Genomic DNA, 21,817 nt, shown 5'->3' with positions numbered 1-21,817 from the left:
AACAGGAATAACAATTGTTTTATATATATAATATAATTGTGTTATATATAATATGGGTAACTTTCATATTTCATTGTTTAACTGTAAAACAATCAAATTTAATTGTTTAACTGTAGAATATGAAACGATCATCTCTGATGAAACTCACAAAATATTTCTGACAATACCTCATTGTGTAAAAGAACTTTGAACTTCACGAGTTCGTGTACATAGATTTCAGTTTTTATGTTTATGTTATGATATATGATCAGTTTTCATGAAACGTTGATGGCAAGGTATTTATAAGCGAAAAAAAAAAAAGAGACACTTGGCCGGCATTTAATTTTTTCTTCTAAAAAAAACATTTTAACATTCAATATATTTTTACGGCTTAAATAGTACGTGAGAATACAGAATTTAACAAAACTTAATTAAATAAATGGGAGTAGATAAACTTTTGTCATTAAAAGGCTTTAAGAAAATATCTTGTGAAATATGAAAAGTGCAGAAAACTACAAGAAAAGATGCACCCAAACTGGCTTTCAAAATAAACTTTTTTGAAAGAACTTGCATTAACTTTCACAAATTGTTTATTACCAAACCTCTTTAAACTTTTCAAAAATTCTTTTTTCTTTTGCATGCGTCCTCTTATTGTTCAGAGCTTTAAAATCGGTTTTTTTTTTATAGAACCTGGGAATTGTATCCAGTTTAAAAGTTAGTAATATCTATTTTTAAAAAAACCGTCACGTAAAAAAGAAAATAAGCTTAAGAGATACTCAGTTTTTAAAAATTAGATAACTTATCTTTTATAAAGGCGGCTGTTTGTAAATATTAAAGCACTTAGAAGAAAGATTGACGAACCATGTAACATTTTATAAAACTTTTAAAAATGCTTTCAATATACTTCACAATAACTTTTGTAGTTTTCTACCTTCTTGTAAAGATTTGCTGGAGGCTATGGATTCAGTCATATGGACTTTTAACCATTGCTACACCACCAACAACACCGTTCTTTGGAAATTCTCTACAACTTCAAAGTGATCCTGTAAAGTTTAACAAACAAATATGTGAATGGACTAGAGTTTACGGCAATGTGTTTTGTATTTGGTTGGGCTTAAAGCCGGTTATATTTTCGTCTTCAACAAAGGTTATAGAAACACTTTTGACCAGCCAAAAAGTTATCAGTAAGTCGTCTATCTACGGCCTTTTGCATGACTGGCTAAAAACTGGTTTGCTAACAAGCAAAGGAACTAAGTGGAGATCTCGTCGTCGGCTTCTAACTCCTAGCTTCCATTTTTCAGTACTCAACAGCTTTTTAAAAATCTTTGAAGAGCAGGCAGCTCGTTTAGTAGAAAACTTGCGCATTTCTGCTGAAGATGGAAAAGTAATAGATGTTCAGGTTCCAATCAGTTTAGCCACTTTGGACATAATATGCGAGACATCGATGGGTGTAAAAATAAACGCCCAAAGCTGTCCAGACTCTGATTATGTAAAAGCGATCAATACCTTAAACAGTGAACTAATGGTTCGATTTAAAAACCCTTGGTTTTGGTCAGATGTTATTTACAAACTGTTTCCCTGTGGTAAACGTTTTTACAAAGCGCTGAATGTTGCTCACAAAGTGACTCAGGATGTAATAAACCAACGCATGAAAATCCGCTCTTGTGATGCCGAATATGAGAGTCCATCAACAGAAAAGAAGTTCTTTCTAGATATGCTGTTGGATATATACAAAAGAGGTGAAATTGACGCTGAAGGCATTCAGGAAGAGGTGGACACATTTATGTTCGAAGGTCATGATACTACCTCTGCTGCATTAAGCTGGACTTTATGGTTGCTAGGACGCAACCCTCATGTTCAAATGAAGCTTCATTCAGAAATCGATAAAGTAGAAGAAAGCGGAGGCTCACTGCATGAAAAGGTTCGAAGCTGTAAATACCTCGAGTGTGTAATAAAAGAGTCTTTGCGAATACACCCAGCAGTTCCTTTATTCAGCCGAGAAGTTGAAGAAAATATAATAATTGATGGCCAATTTGTTCCCAAGGGCTCAGAAATCCATATTTTTGTAATGATGGTTCATCACAATCCTGAGTACTGGGAAGATCCGTACACTTTTATACCTGAGCGTTTTGAGAATGATGAGCTTGCAAAGCGAAACCCATACAGCTACATTCCGTTCTCTGCAGGACCAAGAAACTGTATTGGTCAGAAGTTTGCAATGATTGAAGAAAAAATGCTGCTATACAGTATTATGAAAGCATTTTGTGTTGAGTCCATGCAAAAGGAAGATGAAGTTCACGGTGCCATTGATGTAGTTCATAAATAAGTTAATGGAATCATGATGAAGTTTTCTGAAAGATAACTTTTTTGAAGTGAATTATTTTAGCGTAAGACTTTGAAATTTGATTAATTTGAAACAATATTTGTAAAAATTAGTTTTTTAATTATTTTACTGAGTATTGAAATAGTTGATGATCTGACGAGCTACTTATAAATGAAATGATATCTAATTTATAACTTTCCTCTTTAATTATGCGTAATTATGTATGATTCCATGAAATTATACTTAACTATATTTAACATTTCGTAGTTTCATATAGGGAAGTCCATTAGCAATAGTTTGTCGTATAACTTTGACCAATCTGGTTTTCATGTGTTAATGTTTATCCTCATAATTTTGTTTTTGAATATGAACTTTGAAGCAAAAAACATCTGTCAGGTATTGTTATGTATGCACCAAACCGAACATTCGGCCGAACTTTGAAAAGTGTGTGTTTAAAAGTTGCAGAGTGAAATTCATCTTACTTTATACTGAAATGTTTATAGAGTTTTTTTACACAATACCGTTGCACAGTGACTCAGGATGATCAAAAAACGACAAAAACTCAATAAAATTTGTTAAAATTTGTAAATAAACATATATATGTGAAAATAATATTTTTAGGTTCAAAGAGTTCAAATTTGTTAACAAAATTATTTTTTACAAGCACCTTTAACGCGTATATTGCGAGCATAGGTGTTCACAGCACGTAAGGTTTAGCTGCACGCGAAGAAAATTTTAATTAAAATTTTAGAATTTTAAAGCCAATGTACAACATCTTGGTACATTAATCTACTTGATATTTGCATGCTTCTGGCAGAATTACCATCATTTATTTCAGCTTCTACTATTGGTATTGTTATGCCATCTACATAAACACAGCTTTAGCAATATTAATGGTAACAACTGAAATCAGAGAAAAATATATATTTGTAGGAGAGTATTTAACTTTTTCCACTAAAATATCGTACAAGAAGAGGATAAATATGTGTACAAGGGCTAAGTTTCTGATCATATAATATTGTATATCGCTGAGGTCAATATTCACTTTTAAATCAAGAGCTTGATTTACACTCATATTTAAAAGAAAGGTTTTATCCAAGATGTCTTTAACTTTTTTGAATTTTTCTGTAAAAAATTTGACTTTTTTTTAAAAAATGTACTTTTTGCAGAGACTAAAAATAGCCCAACGATGTTCAACACCTAGTTCTTTTATCTTTTCTCTTTTGCTCTTTATTTTATTTTTTCTTCTTTTATTTTTTTTCTCTTTCGCTCTCCAAGGATCACCCATTGTTTATGGGGTTTTCCAGAACTAAAGTGGTTTTTTTATTGGTCATAAGATTTTCTTGAAGCCATTGATATTTTTTTTCTATTAAATGAATCATAATTTCTACCAGAATGTTTTAGTTTTTTCTTCACTTTTTGCTAATTTCTTCAGTTTTATATGATTTCGTTAAGTAAATCCTTCCATCAACATTTTATGCTATTATTTCTTTGACATCACATTAAGTTTCCTATAATGTTTAAGTTTAAAATGTTAGTTGTATATTTCAGGAAATACTGAAGTTGTTCAGTAAAGCAATTTCAAATATGTAGTACTTATTATATAGTAAGTCATTATTCAAAATTAACAATAAACATTTTAACAAACTCTTAAGTAGCGTGTTATTTGAAAGTATTTGATATACTAAAACAAGTTTTACAAGTAAAAAATTCAAATTCAATAAGTACAAATGTCAAGGAGTCCATAAAAATCTTGTTTTCCGCCATTTTCATTTGTTTTGATATAATAAACTACTGTTAAAAAATAGCGGAAAACATGGTTTTTATGGATTCACTGACATTTGTATTTCTTTAATAACTCCCTATACAACAGGTGACCACAGCAATCAACTGTTTTTACCCATATCAACTTTAAAAGAGTGACACTAAAAGAAACATTTTGTACGAGAGTTTCGCAATAAAAAATTTATAAGATATTATGCCTGAGGAAAATGGTGCAAAGATTGGCGAATCCTTAAAAATTAACTAAAAAGCAATTAATTCCAGTTTTCTGGGAGTATTAGTTACATTATAACTAAATTTATTAGTTCATAGCTTTTGTTTTTTTTTTTGGCTTTTTGCCAGTTTTTTTTTATTTTTACTGACTGTGCGTCGTAGGCAAGGATACGGTAAAGAGCTTTTTTTACACAGTACCGTGGTAGGCAAGCATACGGTAATAATCTCTGTTCTTCAATGAATTTGAGTTTAAATTCACCGAAAACTTTTAAAAATAGCTTTATTTTTATAAGATTTAAATAGAAACATTTACGTACCCCAAATTATTTCAGATTTATGAGTTTTAGTTACATTTAGCTACATGGTTGATGGGTTCTGGATGTCCTTGATAAAAAAAAAAAGTTGTTCAGGTCAGTGAACGTTATTTAGTTGTTAATCTATATTCTAAACATTAAACCAAAGTTAACCTCAAATTATAATCGGAAAGTCTCTTTTATAATTTTTTTCTGTCAAGTTCACAATAAACAATTGTGACATTCATAACTTCAAACCAAAGTGGATAAATGCTAAGTGAATACTTGGGTTCAGAAAAAGACTCCATTTCTTTGAGTTGCCACAATACAAAATTCGTAACTTAGAAAAAACTAGGAACCTTTGTTAAAGAAACTATTCTATTGAACAACCGGCCATTTACTCAAACTTATAAATATTTCCAAACAGAGCTATAAGCCATCATTTTTTATTTCTACTGGCAGAGCAGGAAGAGCCCAGTGGGCATTTTGACGTCCATCAACGTCCAAATCGGACCATGGACTTCTATTTAGGACGTCCATTAGACGTCCAAATGAAACACCTTTCGACCGTCCATATTAGACGTCCACTGACGTCCTTCTTAGACACTTTTAGGACGAATTACGTCTGGCAGACGTCCAAATTGAACTTATGGTCGTTGTATATGGGCATTAATTACACTAAAATCTAGGAATAATTACTTTTTTGAAGTTAAAAATCTATTTAAAAGTTTAAACACAGGTTTGGACATTTTCTTGAACTATAACAAACAAAAAAATGCTATAACAACAAAAAAAAAAATTTCATTTGTTGCTGCAAATGTCCATTTTCCCTCTATCCCACCTTTACTAAAACAGCTTTGCAAAGACTATGACATTATGTTTACACATGTTTTACTACTCTACATGGCGTCGAACCATCAACACCTTTAATCTGTGTAATCTAGAGAAAATGAACATTTTAACTAAAAAAAAGTCAGGGGAAAACAAATCTATAGTTGAGGAAAGACAATAACAGTCTACATCAGTTGATGCTTTTAAATCAAAATAACATAAACTTTGTTTTTAGTTTTGAGCTGTGTTTATAGCAGTAGCATTTTAAATTTTATTGATTAAAATTACTTTTCAAATAAGTTTTCTACATTAAAAAAAAAAAAAAACACTAAAAAAACTACCTTTGGAAACCTCGCTGCTTTATTTGAATTTAATCATTATTCCTCTTTCTAAAACCTCTCTAACGTGTCAAGTGGTTCTGTAAAAACATCATCCGTTTAATCTGTGTAATTTAAAGAAAATAAAATTCACCTCATTATTCTGATCCTGCCATTATTTTCAAGAAGTTCATGGCAACCAGAAATTTTCTTTTGATTTTTTAAAAATTTGATTAAACCAGTTCCATAAAAATAGCATATTGGAATTCTGAAAATAAAAGCTGAGATTTTAATTAAACATTTTAAAACATTCATCCATCAAAAATGACTAAACATGTAACTTTTTGATTATATTTAATTAGCTTTTTTTATTCAATAAATTCTTAATTCTAAAACTAAAATTAAATCAAACAATTGAAAAGCTTATATCATAAATAACGAAATACAAAAAGATGAACAAGAAGCAGTTTTCATAAATTATCTGTAATATAAAAGTGGTAAACTCTAGCTTCACCTATATTTGAATGTTTCCTTTTTAATTTACCAGTTTTAAAATGATCTTAAGTTGAAAATTCAATGCCAACATTTTTTTTTAACCAAATCATGCATAAAATCAAGCAACACACTGGGAGTCAATTTCTCTAATTTTAAAAAATAATAAAGTTAAAATAAATACTAAGAAAAAATAGTTTATCTGGAGTATTTTTGAATAAATCTTCATATCTGTATTTGAATACTTTTCACTCAGCTTATGAGAAAATCCACTGCTTATAAGTTCATTAGAATGAAAAATAAAGTCTCAGGTCTCATGCTCAGGTGCATGAACTTTTTTTGACTTTCCTAATAGTTGATACAAAAAGTTGTTTATGTATAACTGTTTTTTATCATGAAAAATGATTACATAAATAATAATAAAAAAAGGAACCTTGAGGAAGGAATTGTGTTTAAAGTCCGCCAGCGTATGCCTTGTGGACTACCCACTCCTCTCCAGGGAAGACCCAGTAGCACGTCGACTCTGAATTTGCAAAAAAAAGAAAAGTATCAGTTTAATACAAGTACGCCGGCCTAGCCAGCTCGCTACACTTGATCTTAGCCATTAAGAACCTATTCTGACTCATCTTCTGTTTGAAATTGAAGCATCTGGTTGCATGTCTCTAATGCCCCAGCTTCCAAAGTAAAATTCAATAAACTCAAATTCTTTCCATCCTGGCTCTGGAGCAGCCCACTCAGAAATATATATCCCAAGAGTTTTGTAACTTTTGGGTGAGAAATAAACAATAAATTTGGCTGAATTAATCCTATGAGAAGGAATTACTGTCTTGGTTGGTAGACCTTTTTCAGTTGTACAGTCAACAACAGTACTAAATAACCTGAGAATAAAAAAAAGGACTTAATGCAACTTATCAATAAATCAAAAGCACATACACTTTGAAATTTTCCTAAAATTTTTTTAAAAAAAAGAAGGAATATATTTTTAATAAGTACTCCACAATTTTAAAAGGGGGGAAAAAAAAAAGGAAGCTATCTTTGTAACGTAGATAATCGGCGCCACTGGAGTTTCTTCCCCCCTCCCCTTTCTTTTTTTTTTTCTTATGATTGATTATGATAGAGAATTTTATGCTAATTCAGAAAAATATAAAAACATAGACCTGAAAATTAACGGAAAGTACTCTAATTCGAAGTCAAAGTTGTAAAAAATCCCACTAAAAACCCTAATATTCGCCATTTTTTTTCAAAACGCTTTCATTTTTAACGAAAATTAATTACCGTCACACTGAGCAATAAACAGACCTGGTTTCCATCAGCCTTCGCATTATTATTTTAAAGTATTATAGCGAAAGTGTTATAACTAAATGAAATAAATGGAAGATTTCAAATAAAGGTTGAACGTAGAATGTGAAAATGTAGACAAATTGATTAATAATTATTATGGTATCGCACGCTGGTTTTTTTTTATTAAAAAAAACGGTCTGAAGGTTACATTTTCTAAATTTTACGTGTTTAAACAACTATGAACTAAGTTTCAAAAGTTCTTGCTTTTAGAAAAAAAAAAATGTTGAATTCTTTATTAAAATTTATTACAAAAATACATTACTTTCAATATAGTTTATTCTCTAATAAATCAAAAAACGGCTTTTTTCATTGCTACAAAAAATTGCCCAAGATAATCATACTTTAACGACGTTTTTAACGTAAAAACCATGCTATTAATGTATTGCTTTTGTCAGCAAAAAGATCATTAACTTATTATTTTCAAAATGGCGAATATTAGGGTTTTTAATGGGATTTTTTACAACTTTGACTGTGAATTAGAGTACTTTCCGTTGATTTTCATAGATTAAAATATCTTGTATATTTTAATCTAGTAGATTATATCTGATATATTTCAATCTAGTAGATTAATATATCTAGTTAATTAGTTATATGGAAAAAATTCTTGTTAGATATCTAGCTAATATGTATCATTGGCTAAGCTAGCACGCTGATTTGCAAGCTCCGTATCTTTTATTTATTTACCAATGAGAATGAAAAAACATTTACTCGTTTCTCTCGGTCATTCATTGAATTTCGGGATAGAAACAAAATCAACACCAAGGTGTCCACACATACTATTTACTAAAATAGCGCATTTCCTTTTCATTTTATGGTCTAAAAATGAATGTAATCTTAAGTCAGTTAACGAAAATCATAATGAAGTTTTTTGAAATTCGTTTGAACTTCGGTGCTCAAACATTTTTCGAGTTGATGAAGTTTACTTTAAGATGTTTGGGACTGAAGCCAGCTTTAGCCATTTATGTAAATCTTCATGGCTCACAGGTTCGACAATTATAAAAATTTGTTTAACAATAAATGATTCATCATCAAACAAAAGTTAATCAGGGTAATTGATGATACAACGAATACCAACTTAGCATTTTATTTTTTCAAATGGATTAATTTGAAAGTGAAACCTGCCATCGCTATAAAAAGAAAGCAGTTCAACTAAAAATTATTGCCAAATTCAGAATTATTGCCAAATGATTACTTTTCAACCAACAACATCTATAGTTGGAAGCAATAAACGGGGGTCAGAAAGTAATCTGAAAAAAAAATTTTAACATTCAGTATACTTTTACGGCTTAAATAGAACGTGAAAATACAGAATTTAACAAAACTTAATTTAAATAAATGCGAGTTGATAAACTTTTGTCATTAAAAGACTTAAAGAAAATGTCTTAGAAATATGAAAGGTGCAGATATCTACAAGAAAAGACGAACTCAAACAGGCTTTCAAAATAAACTTTTTTGCATAAAATCAGTTGCATTACATTCCGCAAAGTGTTTATTACCAAGCCTCTTTAAACTTTCTTTAATTTGGTGATATTATTCCTCAACATCAGCCTTTCCTTTTTACTCAGAATTTTAAAATCGTTTTTGTTTTATTTGATTAGTGAATTTAGTTGAAAGGTTAGTAATGTCTACTTATAAAAAACAATCACATAAAACCGTCACCTAAAAAAGAAAATAAGCTAAACAAATACTTAGTTTTTCAAAATCAGTTAACTTATCTTTTATAAAGGCGGCTGTTTGTAAATATTAAAGCACTTAGAGAGAGATTTACGAACCATGTAACATTTTACAAAACTGTTAAAAATGTTTTCAATATACTTCACAATAACATTTGTAGTTTTCTACCTTTTTGTAAAGATTTCTTGGAGGCTTTGGATTAAGTCATATGGACTTTTAACAATTGCTACACCACCTACAGTACCGTTCTTTGGAAATTCTCTACAACTTCATAATGATCCTGTAAAGTTCAACAAACAAATATGTGAATGGAGTAGAGTTTACGGCAACGTATTTTGTATGTGGCTGGGCTTAAAACCGGTTATAATTTCGTCATCAATAAAGTTTTTAGAAACACTTTTAACCAGTCAAAAAGTTATCACTAAATCGGCTACCTACGACTTTTTCCATGACTGGCTAAAAACAGGTTTGCTAACAAGCACAGGAACAAAATGGAGATCTCGTCGTCGGCTTCTTACTCCTAGTTTCCATTTTTCAATACTCAACAGCTTTTTAAAAATCTTTGAAGAGCAAGCAGCTCGTTTAGTAGGAAACTTGCGCGTTTCTGCTGAAGATGGAAAAGCAATAGATGTTCAAGTTCCAATCAGTTTAGCCACTCTGGACATAGTATGCGAGACATCGATGGGTGTAAAAATAAACGCCCAAAGCTGTCCAGACTCTGATTATGTAAAAGCAATCAATACCTTAAACAAAGAAGTTACGTTACGATTTAAAAACCCTTGGCTTTGGCCAGATGTTATCTTCAAGCAGACTCCATGTGGAAAACGGTTTTACAAAGCGTTGGATGTTGCTCACAAACTGACTAAGGATGTAATAAACCAGCGAATAAAGATTCGCTCTCTAAATCTAGATGATGAGACTACATTAACAGAAAAGAAGTTCTTTCTAGATATGCTGTTGGATATTTACGAAAGAGGTGAAATTGACGCTGAAGGCATTCAGGAAGAGGTGGACACGTTTATGTTCGAAGGTCATGATACTACCTCTGCTGCATTAAGCTGGACTTTATGGTTGCTAGGACGCAACCCTCATGTTCAAATGAAGCTTCATTCAGAAATCGATAAAGTAGAAGAAAGCGGATGCTCACTGTATGAAAAGGTTCGAAGCTGTAAATACCTCGAGTGTGTAATAAAAGAGTCTTTGCGAATGCATCCACCAGTTCCGTTATTCAGCCGAGAAGTTGAAGAGAATATGATCATCGATGGCCAATTTATTCCCAAGGGTTCCGAAGTTAATGTTTTTGTAATGATGGTTCATCACAATCCTGAGTACTGGGAAGATCCGTACACTTTTATACCTGAACGTTTTGAGGATGAGCTTGCAAAGCGAAACCCATACAGCTACATTCCGTTCTCTGCGGGACCAAGAAACTGTATTGGTCAGAAGTTTGCAATGATTGAAGAAAAAATGCTGCTGTACAGTATTATGAAAGCATTTTGTGTTGAGTCCATGCAAAAAGAAGATGAAGTTCACGGAGCCATTGACGTAATACATAGATCAGTTAATGGAATCATGATGAAGTTTTCTGAAAGATAATTCTTTTTAATTGATAATATTTTTAGCGTTCAAAAGCTTGAAATTTGATTAACATGAAATAATACTTGTAAAGATCAAATTTTTGATGTTTTTTACTGAGTTTAGAAAAAGCTAATGATATATTTATTTATTAGCATATAATAAAAGTTTAAGTTCATATTTTTGTTTATGAGTGTGAACTCTTTAACAGAGCAAAAAAAGTTTGAATGTAATTTTTAGGGATGCGCCGTAGGTTCAGTTCGGCCGATCTTTGGCAAGTGTTTGTTTAAAATTTGCAGCGTTATAATAATCATACTTAGTTCTGAAAAAGTTTATTTACAGTTAGTACCATAGTAGGCAAGAATCCGTATCTCAAATGTTCGTTAATGAATATGATTTTAAATACACCAAAAATATTTAAAAACAACTTTATTTTTATAAGACTTTAATATAAAAAAAGTTACATATTCCCGTTTATTTTTGATCTTTTAGTTTTAAGTACAGAATTTAACTTGGTTGATAATAACTTAAACATGATTGTTGGGTTCTTGATGTTTTCATTAAAATAAAAAAAATGTTCAGGTCAGTGAACATAATTTAGTAAGTAAGCTGTATTCCAAATATTCAAACAAAGTTAACCTCAAATTATAATCGGAAAGTCTCTTTTACAATTTTTTTCTGTCAAGTTCAACATAAACAAATATGACATTCATAACTACAAACCAAAGTGGATCAATGCTTAATGAATACTTGGTTTCTGAAAAAGGTTCCATTTCTTTGAGTTATCAAAATAGATTTGTAACTTGAAAAAGCATGGAGCCTACGTTGAAGAAATCATTCTATTGAACATCTAAGTTTAATGAATGCAGAAATAAGGCGCTTGAGTTATGGACTGTTTAAACTTGTCATTAAATCATAAGAGCTATTTTACGTTTTTTGTTACTGTATCATACATTATTTAATATAAGTTTTTACATAAAATAGCTGATTTAGAAGGAGTTTTCTTTAAATTTATGATAAGATATTTTTTATGAAATCTCCTAAATATTTTTAATTCTTTAAACTGCAATCACCTTTAATAAATTTACCTTTAATAATCTTCAAAATGTGTTTTTAGTTTTTTAAAAAAAGTTCTACTAGCTGTTTTAAAAAACATTTTGACTTTTTCAATATAAACTATTTAGATTGACTACAGCTTCGATTGAGCTTTGTAAGTTTCGCTAATGTAAATGTCTTAAATATTTCTTTAAATTCTCAATAAAAACTTTCGAAATTTTTTTGATGCGCCTGCGCTTCAGTTGGGAGCACCATTTAAAAAAATAGTCTCTAAAGTTCACTCGAGCAAATAAGAATTCCCACTGACAGAGACAGCAACTGCAACAGTTACTAAATTGCCTCTCTCAGCATAAGTAACACATCCAACTTGTTTAAAGCGTCTACGAGCTGCAAAAATGTATATGTAATTTTATGTAATATGTGTATATATATATATATATATATATATATATATATATATATATATATATATATATATATATATATATATATATATATATATATATATATATGCTAGTGTATACACACAAGGTTTATCTACACTAGGAAAAGTTCGTCAACCCTAATAATCCTGATGTTTACACTCAAAGTATTGCAAAACCTGTGGGTACGAGCGAAAAAAATGCTTCATCGACAAAGTGGAACTAGTGAAGCCTTGTTTATGAGTTACTTGCATAAGTTTTGTGTGGAGAAATTTGGTCACAAAAAAGGTTTTAATTTTTAATGCCTTCCTTTAACTGGCCATCTTAACTAATCAAATTTGAATTAATTAAAAAGTAAAATATAAAAAAAAAGAGATAAAATTGAAAAAAAAAAAGATTAAAAAATTAAAATCAAACTATTAAAACAAAAATTAAAAGATTAAAAGAATTAAAAAATATATAATATAACAAAAAGTATATAATATATATATATATATATATATATATATAAAATATATAATATAATAACGAACTTTAAAAACATATTTTAGTTTTTTTCTAATTAATAAAAGAAACAACAAGAAATCAAACAAACACTAGATTTTATATATATATATATATATCTGTTATTTAAATGGAGAAAAACAACATTTAATTAATAGCCGATGATTGCCATACTATTAAAATGTAAAAATGATTGACAAAATACAAATCAAAGATTGTCAGATTACACTTAGTTTTTGTGAAGCTCATATTGTAACTTTCACTAAGGAAAGCTGCGAGCTGTAGTAACATTAGAGCTTATCGAGGTTCGCTTTAAAGCTGTTGACAGTTAGAGAACTGATTATTTTATCTGGTAACATGTTCCATGCCTTAGCAATTCGGTTGTTAAAAAAGTGGAAACGAGTGAAATTGTTGCTGTACTTCTCACGGTGAAGTCGTTCTCTGTGATTTGCTCTTGGTGGAATTGTGATGAGGGGAAAGTGCCAGTTGACTGTGTCGATGTTATTAATAATCTTATATTTTTGGATGAGGTCACCTCTTTTATGACGTTTAACTAGAGAAGATAGGCGAAGTTTTAAACATCTGGACTTGTAGTCTAACTTTTTCAGTTTGTCTGGTCTTTTTTTGGTTCTGCGCTATATTAATTCAATAGTTTGTTCATCTTTAACCAAATGAGGATTCCGAGCCGGAATCGCAAACTCAAGTAAAGGACGAATGTAGGTGCAATAGAGCTGTTTCCATAAAGAAGCATCACGAGATTGGAAAGTGTGTTTTAGGATGCCCAACATTTGATTTGCTTTACATGAGGCAATGATGGATTGGGTTTCTACTTTAAGATCATTGGTAGTTTGAATTCCCAAGTCACGCTCAGAGGTGGTTGCTTCCAATGTAGTTCGAGTCGTTATTGAACAAGGGCCAAATTCCTCCATTGAGTACTTAAAAGGAGTTGATTTTTTTTGACCAAAGTGCATGACCTTGCATTTCTTTGCGTTTAACTCCATGAGCCAAGATTTAGTCCGATAAAAAATTTGGTCGATATCTGATTAGAGTTGAAGTTGAGCAGCAAGTGAGTCGACAATGCTTAGGAGTTTAGTGTCATCAGCATAGATCTTACAACTATTTTCTTTGCTTATTACATCCGGCAGATCATTGATGAAAATGACAAATAAAATTGGACCCAAGACTTATTCTTGTGGAACTCCACTTGTCACAGGTAACCAATACGATTGAGCGTCACCAAGGATGACTCTTTGAGACCTGTTGAGTATATATATATATATATATATATATATATATATATATATATATATATATATATATATATATATATATATATATATATATATATATATATATATATATATATATATATATATGTATATGTATATACATATATATGTATATATATATGTATATATATATTCTGTTGTGAGCAAAAAATACCGTGAATTTGTTTATAAAAAAAAAAAAATCTTTATTTATTTTCTAAATTCATTTTATCTCCCGAAATGATCACGAATTACGGGATGCAGTGTTAGATAGTAAATTATTGTGATGCAAAAACCAAGAATTATCTCTCCACAATCCGGTCTTTTTTGATGTCTAGCAAACGACGTGTAGCACCCAACTCGTATTCTTTGTTGAAAGTTTTGACGGTTTGAAGAAACTCATAATGCACCACACCACAATAATCAAAGAATACTGTCATTATGACCTTAATTTTTGACTTTCTTTGACGTGGTTTTTTCGGTCCAACAAGGTCAGCAAGGCTCGGACTGTCAATCCAAGATTTTGGAGCACCAATTCTTTGATTTGGTTGATGTCCAGCTTATTTGTTGATGTTTTTGGTCGTCCTGGCCTCGCCTCGTCTTTAAATATTTTGTATCACTCATATATTCTTGTTTTCAATAGAGCTTACCGTATATACTCGCGTATAAGTCGAGAAATTTTGGACGAAATATTTACTCTAAAACAGCTATTCGACTTATATGCGGGTCAGAAAAAAAAACTAATTTATTCCTAGAAATTTTTTTTTCGTATTTCTTATTTTTTGATTAAAAAATTTTCATTTAATATTGATTTTGTATTGATTTTGGATCGACTTATACGCGAGTATATATGGTACTTACCGAAGGGTTTCTGTAATATTTTCAACGTTTCGGCAGCGGAAATTTCATTTCAAAACGAAAAATTCACTTAAAGCTGTCTAAAAAAGGGCACGTATCTCAAACAATAATAAATATTTTGACGTGTACAAACAACAAATGTTGATGATGGTTTTGCCAACTTAAAAATAAAAACATTTGAAATTCAAATTCAAATTTTCCCGATATTTTTTGCCCTCAGTATGTTTATGTTTATTCCATCTATCAATGTTTGCGTACCATACCCATCCATCTGGTATTATATTTGATCCAGGTAAAATCAATAGCAGCTCGAAGTGTTTCAACTGTTCTATCAAGCGCTTCAACGAGAAAACATCTTTCCGGAGTTAAGCTCATATCTGCAGAATGCCCAGTGACCCTGGCATCAATGTCCACGATGGTATTTCCTGCGATGAAACTTAGCCTGTAACGTATATACCTCCTATTTCACATGGATTTTCCTCTAGCCACTGTTCAGGAAGTTTTCTACAAAAGTTAGACCAATTACCTACAGTATGTTTGAGATTTACTTCTGCTTTGCTTGCAATATTTTTTTTTGTCTAAAATTAACAGCAAATCCTTACATAATCAGTTTCATTCGACACATTGAAAGATGATTTTCTGGCGTTAAAGATATCAGTTCTTATGCTATTTTTTTTAAAACTGTTGACAAAAAGTTTTTTCGTTAATTACTCCATTTCGATTTTTTATTCCACATTGACTTTAACAAGTAGTTTGTAGAATTGAATTAGATGTAAGTCGAATACGAGCACACCAATTGATTACGAGCATACCAACTGATTACAGTTTTTACAAAAAATAGCCTATTTCCTTTTCATTTTATGGTCTAAAAATAGTATGTAATAAATGAGTCAGTTCAAGGAATGATGATGAAGCTTTTTAAAAGATAATTCTTTTGAACTTTTATGCATTTAAAGATTTTTTTTAACGATGAAGTTTTCTTTTAGATATTGGTGTTGAAGCTTTTGAGCCACTTACTCAACGTTAGTGTTGGTGGATTCACTGAATTTACTCTAAGTATGTGTTTGTGACTCACTGGATTGGTAAACATTTATTAAACAGTAACTGATTTATTGCCATACAAAAGGTAATCAGGGTATTTGATGATGCAAATAAATATCAACTTAACATTACTTTTTTTAAAATTGATCAAGTCGAAAGTTGCACCTGTGATTACCATAAAAAGAAAGCAAAAAACTGAAAATTTCGCTTCTAAAGTTTTGCTATAAAAGCACTTTAGAATTATTGCCAACTGACAAGTTTTGGTATAAAAGCACTTTAGAATTATTGCCAACTGACAAGTTTTTAATCATCAACATGGAAATGTGGTTTAAGTACAGGTGGAAGCTAAACGGCATTAGAAAATAATTTGGTAGAAAATAATTGGTAATTTTACGAGTCTTTTGCCCAAGAACATAAATTTTAAATTACAAAACACATTAGAAATAATAAAAGTTAAAGATAATATGAATAACATTTATCTTTAATTAATTTTTATATCATTTTTAATTATCTTTTTTTTTAATATTTAATAATAAAACGATAAAACACAACATAAAACGATCGTTTCTGATGAAAAGCTACAAAACATTTCTGACAACAATTTGTGTAAAAGAATTTTGAACTTCACTAGTTTATAACGTAGGTTATATACTTAGATATTAGTTTTTATGTTTATGCTATCATATATAACGATGGCTCCGCGCAAAATCGGACTATCTGCAATCTCCGCGGAAAACAAATTTGGCATATCTGCAATCTCCGCCAAAAACAAAATTGGCATATCTGCAATCTCCGCCAAAAACAAAATTGGCATATCTGCAATCTCCGCGAAAAACAAAATTGGACTATCTGCATTTTTGCCAGATACATTTTTGGACTATCTGCGTTTTTCGGGTGCATAAATTTTTGGTGGTGTTTCTTTAAATATTTGAAGTTTCTTATAAAATTCTACAATTTTTTAAATAATAGCGATTATTTAAACATTTATTAATAGCGATTATTTAAACACAAAACCTTGATCATAACTTGATTAAGTTTGTGAGTAATCAAGTAGTTTTAGTTAAGATAAATTATGTTAAAAATAACTTATGTTATTGTTAATAATAATATAGCATATGTAACAAAACATTGTTATGTTACATACTAATTGCTAAATTCATCATACATACTTTGCCAATTTTATTTAGCCTTGTTGTTGTGACTAATAAGTTTAGATCAAATTAAATTCTTGTTATGTTATGTTGCAATGTTGCTAAGTGGTCTTTATACACAAGATCTGCATATAAATATATACAGGATGTCTGCGAAATCAGGGAAATGCCAGGGGATTCGGATATCTTCAAAAAAATCAGGGGATTATCAGAGAAATTAGGTTAAATTTTAGAAAAATCAGGAAAGATGAGTCTTTATCAAACTTATATAACTTAAATAAGTTGTATATAGTTCACGTAATCTAAAAGTTTATTTGGCAGATAGTTTTATGAACTTCTCTTGATATATTTAATGTGGGTTGTATTATTGTTTATATTTTTGCAGTTGAAGAGCATTTTTCTAAACGAGAAATAGGTAAATATCAGAGAAAAGCTAGGGAAATCCAACTTATAATATTGGCAGACACCCTGTGTATATATATATATATATATATATATTAGACATGTCCAAAAAACAACTTTTTTTAAAAATGTCTGAGCACAGCTGCTAAATGTGTTCTATGTAATAAATTAATACTAAATTTAAAAAATTTTTGAATAAAAAAAATTTTTAGGGGTCGCTCAAGACCCTTAAACATCAGACGAGTCCCTAATATTTTGAAAAAAAAAGTTTTTTAAAACCATATCATGTTGGGTCTCAAAAGAAGTGAAATTTTGTAAAAATTTCAAAAATAATAAAAAAAGTTTATAAAAAACACAAATTAAAAAGTTTATTAAAAAAAACTTTAAAAATATGCACTTTTTTATTTTTTGTTAAAAAACGATAGTTTTTAATTCATAAAATTTGAACTGGTAATTTTTATATAAAATAAATATTTTTGAAATTTTTATAAAATTTCACTTCTTTTGAGACCCAACATGATATGGTTTTAAAAAACTTTTTTTTTCAAAATATTAGGGACTTGTCTGATGTTTAAGGGTCTTGAGCAACCCCTAAAAATTTTTTTTATTCAAAAATTTTTTAAATTTAGTATTAATTTATTACAAAGAACACATTTAGCGGCTGTGCTCAGACATTTTTAAAAAAAGTTGTTTTTTGGACATGTCTAATATATATATATATATATACATATACATATATATACATATATATATATATATAAAAGCTATGTTAGTGTATTCTATAAATAGAGTGCTCAATGGTCTTAAAGAGCAGAGCAGTAATAAATTAGTAAAAACACTTATCTAATTTTTTCTTCCACAACTTGTTTCACCATCAATAAGTAATCAGGAAGGTTAACAAATTAATCATTAGTTAACATGTTATATATTAACCTTATATATTTATAAACTTATCTTTCACCATCACTAGGTTCATCAGACTTCCTGATGAACCTACTGATGGTAAAACAAGCTGTCAAAGAAAAAATTAGATAAGTATTTTTGCTAATTTATATATATATATATATATATATATATATATATATATATATATATATATATATATATATATATATATATATATATATATATTGTAACCTAGATCGTAACTAACAAAATTATTGTTATTAACCTATTTTTGTTCATTAAGCAATCAAACTATGTGGAGTTTTCTTTGTTGTCTACTTAAAACCATTCTTTTTTGGAGATGCCACTTAACTGAACACAAACTAGTTAAAAACTCATGTATGAGTATTAAACATTATGGTTTCCAACTTTTCTTAAACTTGGTTTATCAATAATTAGGATCAAAATCAAACTGAACCTAAGGTTCAGTTGGATTTGAGCTCTAAACCATTAAACATTGGTTTAATCAGATGTCACCTCAACTGCAGTGATGATCAAACAATTTTGGTCCAATTATATTTGATAATTTTTACATATCCAAGACTTTGGGATGTAATGATATATAAAAAAGGGTTGTAATTTTTTTACTATGATAGTAATAACTATGATACAATCAAAAATAGCTGTATTTTTTCTATAAAAGAATAATTACAAAATAACAAAAAACTGCTGTTTTAAATAAACATATCCTTAACTTGCACATTGATCTGAATATCAGGCTTTTATTACTTTTACAGTATACCCAATATAATAAATTATCACATTTGTAATAGACAATATTAATTACTTGAATTTAAATTATAGTCACATTTAGGTAACTTTTAACTTTAGAAATTATAATTTAACATACAAACACAACTTATCTAAAAACATCTATAATTTTGTAGTCCTAACATATTTTTAAGATCTAACATATTTTATTTGACGATAGCAATAATACACTTGAATTAATTAATTTTGTAAGCTAAACAAACCAACTTGTTATTTTCACATTTAACCAAAACATGACTGACTGCTATATGCTATATAGTATACCTATATAATATAGATAACACAGTAACACTACTTTTTTTTTTTCTGTTGAAAATAGACAAACTTGAAAAACACCAAATAATGTTTCGAATAAGCCTCGTAAAACTGTAAAACGTTTTCTTAATCCAGCAGCATTTTAATTTCAAATTAAATTTAAATACATAAAATTGGTTTTGCGATCAGCTACACTTTGATCAATTCATGATGTGTATACGCTTACTAAGTTCAGACTTGAGATTAAAGTAGATGCAGGCTGTTCTTATTTTAGCTGCTAAAATGATGTTCTAAAAATATTGTAAATTTTTCATTTGCATTAACATACCATATGTCATATAACTATTTAAAATAATTACTTCTAAACAAAATCAAATGTGGCAAGTGAAACTTTGTGTTAAAACTTAAACAGATTTATATCTCAGGAATAGATGGAAAATAAAGCAATTACTGTCTTCTTATTAACAACTTATTTCATGAGATCTGCCATTTGTAGTGAAATCACATTTTGACAAGGCGCATAATTTCATGCAATATAAACTTTGAACGCCCGGAGAATGCAGATAGTTCAAAAATAAAGCTGGCGGAAAATGCAGATAGTCCAATTTTGTTTTACGCGGAGATTGCAGATATGCCAATTTTTTTTTTGGCGGAGGTTGCAGATAGTCCGATTTTGCGCGGAGCCATCGATAATCAGTTTTCATAAAACGTCGGTGATAAGATATTTACAGACGAAAAAAAAAAAAAGAAAGAAAAAAACAAAAAAAAAAATTACACCGCCCGTACATTTGCATTTTTCGTTGATTTAAAAAAATATTTTTAATCATTTATTCAATGAAAATCGAGCGTTAGAATACAAAATTTAACAAAACACAATATTTGACAAAACCTTATTCGATTCACTCTTCTCGTTAAGAGACTTAGAAATGTCTTGTGAAATGTGAAAAGTTTAGAAATTTACAAGCGAGTGACGCACCAAAACTTAAACAGTTTATTCCGTGACGTCACTGGCCGCACCTCCGCAAGTTGCTTCTGAACCGATTTAAACCGTTTTTTTTTCTTTTACGTGCGTCTTGTGTCATCGTAAAAGCTTTAAAATCGTTTTTGTTTTATTTAACCATTGAATTTGCATTTAAATGTTCGTAATAAATAAACTGTCACCTAAAAAAAGAATATTAGCTAAACTTTTTTTTTTTTTTAAATCAGATAACTTGCGTAATTGTAAAAGCGACTGTTGATGTTAAAGTACTTAAAAATAAGGTCAACAATTCATGTAAAATTTCATGTATTTTTCAAAATGTTTTTAATATACTTAATATCAACTTTTGCAGTTTTCTACCTTGTTATAAAGGTATGCTGGAAGCTTTGGATTAAGTCATACGGACTTTTAACCATCGCTACACCACCAACAATACCGTTCTTTGGAAATTCTCTACAACTTCAAAGTGATCCAGCAAAGTTTAACCAACAAGTATGTGAATGGACTAGAGTTTACGGCAATGTGTTTTGTGTGTGGCTGGGCTTAAAACCAGTCATATTTTCGTCTTCAATAAAGTTTTTAGAAACTCTTTTGACCAGTCAAAAAGTTATCACTAAATCGGCAACCTACGACTTTTTCCATGACTGGCTAAAAACAGGCTTGCTAACAAGCACAGGAACTAAGTGGAGATCTCGTCGTCGGCTTCTAACTCCTAGCTTCCATTTTTCAATACTCAACAGCTTTTTAAAAGTCTTTGAAGAGCAGGCAGCTCGTTTAGTGGAAAACTTGCGCATTTCTGCTGAAAGTGGGGAAGTAATAGATGTTCAAGTTCCTATCGGTTTAGCCACTCTGGACATAATATGCGAGACATCAATGGGTGTAAAAATAAACGCACAAAGATGTCCAGGCTCTGATTATGTAAAAGCAATTAACAACTTAAACAAGGAAATTATGGTACGATTTAAAAACCCTTGGCTTTGGCCAAACGTTATCTTCAAACAGACTCCATGTGGAAAACGGTTTTACAAAGCGTTGGATGTGGCTCACAAACTGACTGTGGATGTAATAAACCAGCGAATAAAAATCCGCTCTCTAGATGCAGAAGATGAAATTCCAACAACAGAAAAGAAGTTCTTTCTAGATATGCTGATGGATATTTACGAAAGAGGTGAAATTGATTCTGAAGGAATTCAGGAAGAGGTAGACACATTTATGTTCGAAGGTCATGATACTACCTCTGCTGCATTAAGCTGGACATTATGGTTGCTAGGACGCAACCCTCATGTTCAAATGAAGCTTCATTCAGAAATCAATAAAGTAGAAGAAAGCGGAGGCTCACTGCATG

At 30.0% G+C, this 21,817-nt stretch overlaps 1 long non-coding RNA gene and 3 pseudogenes across 6 annotated transcripts in view; 3 read left to right on the top strand and 1 right to left on the bottom strand.

Annotated features, from left to right (window-relative positions):
- The first annotated feature begins 764 nt into the window (after window positions 1–764).
- LOC149878516 (cytochrome P450 4V2 pseudogene) lies at window positions 765–2,509 on the top strand (annotated as a pseudogene). The gene has a single exon (XR_016447677.1). The product of XR_016447677.1 is annotated as a cytochrome P450 4V2 pseudogene (transcript).
- A 2,867-nt stretch (window positions 2,510–5,376) lies between these two features.
- On the bottom strand, window positions 5,377–7,507 carry LOC149878515 (uncharacterized). 3 transcript variants are annotated; one of them, XR_016447711.1, is made up of 5 exons: window positions 7,388–7,507; window positions 6,664–7,108; window positions 6,253–6,578; window positions 5,763–5,863; window positions 5,382–5,530 (listed from the first exon to the last, which is right to left on the bottom strand). It is a non-coding gene; the product is annotated as an uncharacterized LOC149878515 (long non-coding RNA). The 3 variants fall into 3 exon arrangements; XR_016447710.1 differs by lacking the exon at window positions 7,388–7,507 and having other exon boundaries at window positions 5,377–5,530; window positions 6,664–7,241; XR_016447712.1 differs by lacking the exons at window positions 6,253–6,578; window positions 7,388–7,507 and having other exon boundaries at window positions 6,664–7,241.
- Window positions 7,508–9,278: 1,771 nt separating this feature from the next.
- On the top strand, window positions 9,279–10,920 carry LOC149878514 (cytochrome P450 4V2 pseudogene; annotated as a pseudogene). Its single transcript, XR_016447708.1, has one exon. The product of XR_016447708.1 is annotated as a cytochrome P450 4V2 pseudogene (transcript).
- A 9,812-nt stretch (window positions 10,921–20,732) lies between these two features.
- LOC149878513 (cytochrome P450 4V2 pseudogene) overlaps window positions 20,733–21,817 on the top strand; it is a 1,687-nt pseudogene continuing 602 nt past the window's right edge. The window contains exon 1 of the transcript XR_016447653.1: window positions 20,733–21,817. This exon is cut by the window's right edge and continues 602 nt beyond it. The product of XR_016447653.1 is annotated as a cytochrome P450 4V2 pseudogene (transcript).

Source organism: Hydra viridissima, unplaced genomic scaffold, assembly GCF_058129835.1.
Source record: "Hydra viridissima isolate aposymbiotic clone 2 unplaced genomic scaffold, HvirCarnegie_v1 scaffold_15, whole genome shotgun sequence".
NCBI classification, from domain to species: domain Eukaryota; kingdom Metazoa; phylum Cnidaria; class Hydrozoa; order Anthoathecata; family Hydridae; genus Hydra; species Hydra viridissima.
This window is presented reverse-complemented; position numbering and strand designations above follow the sequence as displayed.